Source organism: Solea senegalensis, unplaced genomic scaffold (assembly GCF_019176455.1).
Source record: "Solea senegalensis isolate Sse05_10M unplaced genomic scaffold, IFAPA_SoseM_1 scf7180000016344, whole genome shotgun sequence".
In the NCBI taxonomy this organism is placed as follows: Eukaryota; Metazoa; Chordata; class Actinopteri; order Pleuronectiformes; family Soleidae; genus Solea; species Solea senegalensis.
Genome location: NW_025321732.1, coordinates 5,095 through 13,089, shown reverse-complemented (window position 1 = coordinate 13,089; position 7,995 = coordinate 5,095). Strand labels below are relative to the sequence as shown.

The 7,995-nt window shown below is 46.4% G+C and overlaps 1 pseudogene; it reads right to left on the bottom strand.

The window, feature by feature from the left end:
- Positions 1-3,470: 3,470 nt before the first annotated feature.
- Positions 3,471-5,033, bottom strand: LOC122763026 (annotated as a pseudogene).
- Positions 5,034-7,995: the final 2,962 nt, after the last annotated feature.

Below are 7,995 nucleotides of genomic sequence, written 5' to 3'. Positions count from 1 at the left end.
GTGTCACCCTTCGCTGTTTCATTGACTCATGTCTGAGTATTTCTTCAAAACTCTGACTCACTTGTCTCTCACGTGACTCTCCTCCCCTTGTTTCCTCTCCTCTCCCCTTGTCTCCTCTCCTCCTCTCCTCTCCTCTCCTTGTTTCCTCTTCTTGTTTCTCTCCTCGTCTCCTCTCCTCAGAGAAAGGTGAAATTAAAACCACCTCACAGTTGAATTCATTAGCTTTCATTGCTGATGATTTCATGATTATCTTGGTTGAGATGAATTCAACATGATCCTCCTGTGAGACATTTGATAATAATGTTAAATAAATTTAAATTAACATTTTAAGAGTTTTTGTGAATGGAAATGAATAATTGTTTTAATTGAATAGTAACTTAAATTTAAATATGTCAAAGTTCATCTAAATTCATTGGATTACATTTAAGTTTAGGTATAAATGATGTGTCATCTTATGTTACTGTTTTATCTTTTTACATCAGAACCTTTAACACTGCATGAGTTTCAACTCCCACAGAAATATTACACTTGAAACTCAATACTGGAAAAAGAAGAACTCACACTTTTCTGAACATGTTTAAAAATAACATCAGTGAGTTTGGATGAAGATTATGAAGCAGACACACATGTTATTATGTTTATGTGTTTGTGTCACAGCTGTCAACAAAGAAACAGGTATCACCTGTGTCATGTGACCTGTGTCATGTGACCTGTGTCATGTGACCTGTGTCATGTGAGCTGTAACTGTGTCAGTCACAGAGGCATCCTTTTCTATCTCATCATGATGAAATCATGTGTTTTAGTGCCAAATGAGGAATGAGCTCATGAATCAGCGCGTGTTACTGCTGCACAGTTGCTTGGATAATACATGTGACCGTGTGCAGTTATTGTGAAATACACAGGCTGCAACACATTATGTGTTTCATCACTCTCTGTGTGTGGATCACTGTTTATTTTAGAAGGAAAGTTTCATCACTTACAGCTGCTCATGAGTCTGAAGTTAAACCTTCACATCAGCACAGTGTGTGTGTGTTATAAAGGTGAAGTCACTTACAGGCCAGTGTGAGCTCATCTCACATGGATTCAGCCTGATGACCGAGCAGCACGCACACGGATTTGCACACACTACACTCACACACACACCTGACCACAACACTGCACCTGAACACACCTGTGCACAAACACCTGACACACCACACCTGACAACACACACACTACAGACACACACACACACACACACACACACAACACATACAACACACACACCACACACACACACACAGACACACACAACACACACACACACACACACACACACAACACACACACACACACACACACACACACACACACACACAGACACACACACACACACACACACACACACAGACACACACACACACACACACACACACACACAGACACACTACACACACACACCACACTGACACACACACAAGACAACACACACAGACACACACACACACACACACACACACACACACACACACACACAGACACACACAGACACACCACTACACACACTGCACACACACACACAGACACACACACAGACACACACACACACACACACACACACACAGACACACACACACACACACACACACACACACACACACACACAGACACACACACACACACACACACACACACACACACACACACACACACACACACACACACACAGACACACACACACACACACACACACACACACACACACACACACACAACACACACACACACACACACACACACACACAGACACACACACACACACACACACACACACACACAGACACACAACACACACACACACACAGACACACACACACACACACACACACACACACGACACACACACACACACACACACACACACACACACACACACACACACACACACACACACACACACACACACACACACACACACACACACACACACACACACACACACACACATCACACACACACACACACACACACACACACACACACACACACACACACACACACACACACACACAGACACACACACACACACACACACACACACACACACACACACACACACACACACACACACACACACACACACACACAACACACACACACACACACACACACACACACACACACACACACACACACCACACACACACACACACACACACACACACACACACACACACACACACACACACACACACAGACACACACACACACACACACACACACACACACACACAGACACACACACACACACACACACACACACACACACACACACACACACACACACACACACACACACACAGACACACACACACACACACACACACACACACACACACACACACACACACACACACACACACACACACACACACACACACACACACACACACACAGACACACACACACACACACACACACACACACACACACACACAGACACACACACACACACACACACACACACACACAGACACACACACACACACACACAGACACACACACACACACACACACACACACACACACACACACACACACACACACACACACACACACACACACACACAGACACACACACACACACACACACACACACACACACACACACACACACACACACACACACACACACACACACACACACAGACACACACACACACACACACACACAAACACACACACACCACACACACAGACACTCCCTGCTCCACAGGAAATGGTGTATTTTTTCATCTCGATCACAGAGGAAATTCCCTCCACCACTTCCCCGGCTCTCTTATCTGCAAACATACATTAGAATGTCAGACACATCATCTTCTCCCTCCTGATCCGTATCTGCAGCTCCCTCTCTCCCTCTCTCCCTCTCTCCCTCCCCCTCTCTCACGCCTCCACTCCAGCAAATGTTACCTTTTCATATCTGCACTTTCTCTTGCACCGCGGCACGTGAGGATCCTGCAGACACGATAACCTTCGCCGCTGAAACTGCAAATGTCACTTTGGCGATCTGACCAATCAGGAGTGTTTGCAGCGGTCACTGTGACTGTGATGAGCTGCACAGCCGTGAGAGTGGGACTGAGCAGATGTGTGCACATGCATGAGAATCAGGGAGCGGGGCTCTCAGGTGTGGCCCACAGAAATTCCAGTCTTTTCTTTTCATCTGCAAAATGTGAGTGAGTGAGTGAGTGAGTGTTTTTTTCATGTGAAAGCTAATTATTATAATCATGAGGCTGATGCAAACAAAGATCAGTGTCTACAGTTTCTGACTGAACCTGACGACTCTGAGGTTTTATAACTATGATGCAACCAGGACACATCCTCAGTGATGTGACCTGGAGTCCTGGAGTGTTTCGGGTCTTTCAAACATCATACACTCTGGTCCAGGCGAACCAGCCGAGGGTGATCAAGCCCTGGCTTGTGTCCAGGTAGCGCTACCCCACCCACGTGTCTCCTCTCCTGATCCACAGCCACCTTGAAGCAACTTCCTCTGCGTCAGTGGCCTCCTTGATGGCCCTTCACCTTCTGACTCCAGTGATGTCCAGCATGTTATAGGCCCTGCATAGAGACTGGCCTGCGAACCCTCTGCATCCCACCTCTATGGGCTGGCGTCTGGCACTCCTCCACCAGTGCAGCATATTTGGCCCTCTTTCTCTTGTTGGCCTCCTCAGTGTGGTCTTCCCAGGGGACAGTGAGGTCCAGGACAACAATCTGCTTAGCTGTTGCTGAGGTGAGGACCGAATCCAGCCTGAGCTCCCAATCTTGTGCCGTTGCCAGGAGGCCAGAGGAGGTGGTTCTGGCTGTAACTGGTGGCCTCTCCCCGGCCCTCACAAAAGTGATGCTCTTCTTTACTGGGCGACGGCGCTTGCATTCGTCAATTCCACTGCAGGTGGTGTTCGCTACAGCCCTCAAGTCTTGGTCATGGCTCCAGTGGTCGCACCCGTCGTCCAGGGCTTTTGGATTCAAGTTGTGCTCCAGGGTCCCTCTCTTCTGGCACAGAGCACAGGCTGGTGAGTCCACCTTCCATCAGCAGAGCAAGTTGGATGGGCTTGGTAGAACATCGTAGACAGCCTGGATTAAGAACCTAATACAATGAATCACCATGAACTCCTCATTCAGGCTCCTCATTCAGGCTGCTCATAGGAATGCCTCAGGATGTTGCTCTGCCCGTACAGGGCAATCCTGCTCAAGCTCCGAGGTAGACCCAGCCACCGACTGACTCTTCTCTCGAAGCCCTCAACTGTGGAGATTGGGACTTCATAGACCAAGAGGGGCCAGAGGATCCTTGGGAGCCATGTTGGTAAATCCAGGCCTTGAACTTGCCTGGAAGGCCCGATTTGTCCACTGAGGCCAGCCAAGTTTCCAGATCTTGGTCGGTAGAGCGGATGGCTGCAGTCGGAACCCTTCCCCAGGCTCTTCACCGGTTTCTCTATGATGGCTGGTATCCTGGTGTTGCCAAGTGTGAAGTGGAACCTGTCAGTGACCTTTATTCAGCACAAGGGATGTGGATTTTGCTGGCTTGAAGCTCATGCGGGCCCATGTGGCCAGCTCCTCCAGGCCTTTCAGGATCCACCTGCTCCTGTCCTGCTCTGGACATGTGGTGTTGTGACAGTCAGGTCATCCATTAAGGCTCTGATGGGAGGCTGACCAGACTTGGTGAGGGCCCTCTGCACTGACCCACGGCCGACTTCACCAGCATGTTTATGTCGAGTGGAGTACTAGTAAGTAAGTAGTGCACCCAGTGAGGATTCCTTTTTCCAGCTTATGCTAGTCTGATGTTAAGGGTTAACTCTCAAGCTGAATCCATGATAATAATCCAGGACCTGCAGCTCCTTTCAAAGCCGCTGAAACAAAGATGTGTCACAGTTTTCAGCAGAATGAACAATCAAGTGTTTACTTCCACACAGACTCTTTCACTCAATCTACTGTGTGTGTGTGTGTCTGTGTGTGTCTGTGTGTGTCTGTGTGTGTGTACACATTCTGCTTCTAACGATCATCGTTCACATCGTTCACTCTTAGAGAAATGTAAGAGCATATGTGAGCATCTGGGTCTGAACACACAAACACACACACAGACACACACAGACACACACACACGCACGCACACACAGACACACATGCACACAGACACACACACACACACGCACATGCACACACACACACACACACACTCACACACACACACACACACCACACACACACTCACACACACACACATACACTGACACAGACACACACACACGCACACACACACACACATGCACACAGACACACACACACACGCAGACACACACATGCACACACACACACACACACTCACACACACACACACTCACACACACACAGACAGACACACACTCACACACACACACGACATACACAGACACACAGCACACACACAGACACACACACACAGACAGACACACACTACACACACACACATGCACACACACAGACACATGCACACACACACACAGACACAACACACACAGACACACACACAGACACACACACACTCACACACACACATGCACACACACACAGACACACACACACACACAGACAGACAGACACACACACACACACACGTGCACACACACACACACAGACTGACACACACAGACACATGCACACACACACACACACACACACACAGACAGACACACACACAGACAGACACACACACACACACACGACACACACAGACACAGACAGACACACACACACAGACACAGACAGACACACACACGCACACACAGACACAGACAGACAGACACACAGACAGACACACACACACACACACGCACACACAGACACAGATAGACAGACACACACACAGACTGAAGAGTCAGTTCCACTGATGTGTAATAGTTCAGCACAGCTGCAGTTGTTGGTCTCTTCCTGCAGGTTTATTGTGTAACTATTGTGTAACTGATGCTGTTTATTCTGCACACACACACACACAGAACCATCACCTGTGACTGTGTGTGTGAGAGCACATGCTGATGTGTAAGAAGTTCAGAAACGCTGTAGATTATTCCACACATGAATATTGATATTTAACACGAGCTGCAGCGTTACACTTAGAAACACCACACAGTGATCTGAGGCTGTACTCTGTTGCGTTGCCACCAGGGGGCGACGCACCTGTCGCACAAAGACGTCCGTTTGTGAATCAGTACATTTTTGAGGGTCAAAGATGAATAAATCAGGGCCATGGTTTCTATGGTGATGAGCAGTGGACGTCACAACGTCACAGTAAGCCACACCCCAAACCAGTAGGCGGCGTCACCGCTACTTCTTGTTTTTCATAAACACGTCTGTGACCTGTGACCTTTTCAATGTGAGGTCAACAAGGTCGCGCTTTGTTCTGTTTAATGTATAATTTATGCATTATATTTATGTTTTTTTTTTTTATCGACCTCTGACCTTTCAGTACCTGTGACTCACCGGTGTTTGTGTGTGAGCTGTTCCTCTTCATGTGTCTCTGAGATGAATTTGAAGCGTTGACTAACGTCGTTCCACCGTCTGTCTCTGTGTCTTTTTGCAGTTCCTGTGTTTGAAGAACATCCGCACTTTTCTCAAAGTTTGCCACGACAAGTTCGGCCTGAGGAACAGCGAGCTGTTCGACCCCTTTGACCTCTTTGACGTCAGAGACTTCGGCAAGGTGAGTGTCAGACTGACTCTGTGTGTGTGTGTGTGTGTCAGAGACACCGCGCTGCCTCTGTGTGTGTGTGTGTGTCAGAGACACCGCTGCCTCTGTGTGTGTGTGGGGGGAGGCCCAGAGAACACATAAACCACATGGTTAAAGGTCTTTTTCAGGGTTAAGACCTGGTTTTAGTCTATGTGGCTCCTCACTGTGAATGCCGCACACACGCGTGTGTGTGTGTGTGTGTGCAGGTGTTGTAGAATGATGTCATACAGTATAATTGATGACGACAGCTGATGTTAATTCTGTATCTTCTCAGTATTATTTCCAGTGCAGCTCTGTGGATCAGTGTGTGGCTGTGATTGATCACGACGGTCTGAAGTCGTCTCCTCATTTATCTAATGTTTCCAATCTAACTTCGACATATCCACCGGCTCTAAGAAGCTCTGCAGAACGAGGGAGAAAGAAGAGATGAGTTAGAGAGAAGAGGGGAGAAAAAAAGACCTGGTGTTGTTTGGCAGTTTGTAGATAAACCACACGAGCGTCTCTGAGAGTCAATGAGCTCGCAGCCACGGTATTAAAATCCAACGGCAGTCAGAATCAATCACTGAGGCCCTCCATATGTCAATTTGGAAATTGCCTTTGTATGGTCTCGGTGGTGGCGGGCTTGTCTCCTCATTGATTTTCCATTAAGGCCAAACATCACATTATAATATATTGAAGTGGGCAGATCCCCTCTCATGTGACATACATTTAAATTGTGAGAAAAGCTCATAAATAGAACATAAAGACTTTCTTCCTCTTTACACTTAATCTGCTCATCAACTCTGACACTTTTCTTCCTTTTGTTGCTTCCACACAAAAAAGTGTCTTTGTTCACACATCTGCTCGTGAACAATGATAACACATAATACATATATGTATATTAGTATATATGTGTTTATACATATATATGTATGTATATACGTGTATATTTATATATACGTATATACGTATATACATATATATGTTATCATTGTTCACACATCTGCTCTTGAACAATGATAACACATAATACATATATGTATATAAGTATATATGTGTTTATACATATATAGGTATGTATATACGTATATATTTATATACACGTATATAAGTATATACATATACAGTATATGTTATTATTGTTCACACATCTACTCGTGAACAATGATAACACATAATACATATTTGTATATAAGTATATATGTGTTCATACATATATGTATGTATATACGTATATATTTATATACACGTATATACGTATATACATATATGTCAGTCAGTCATCA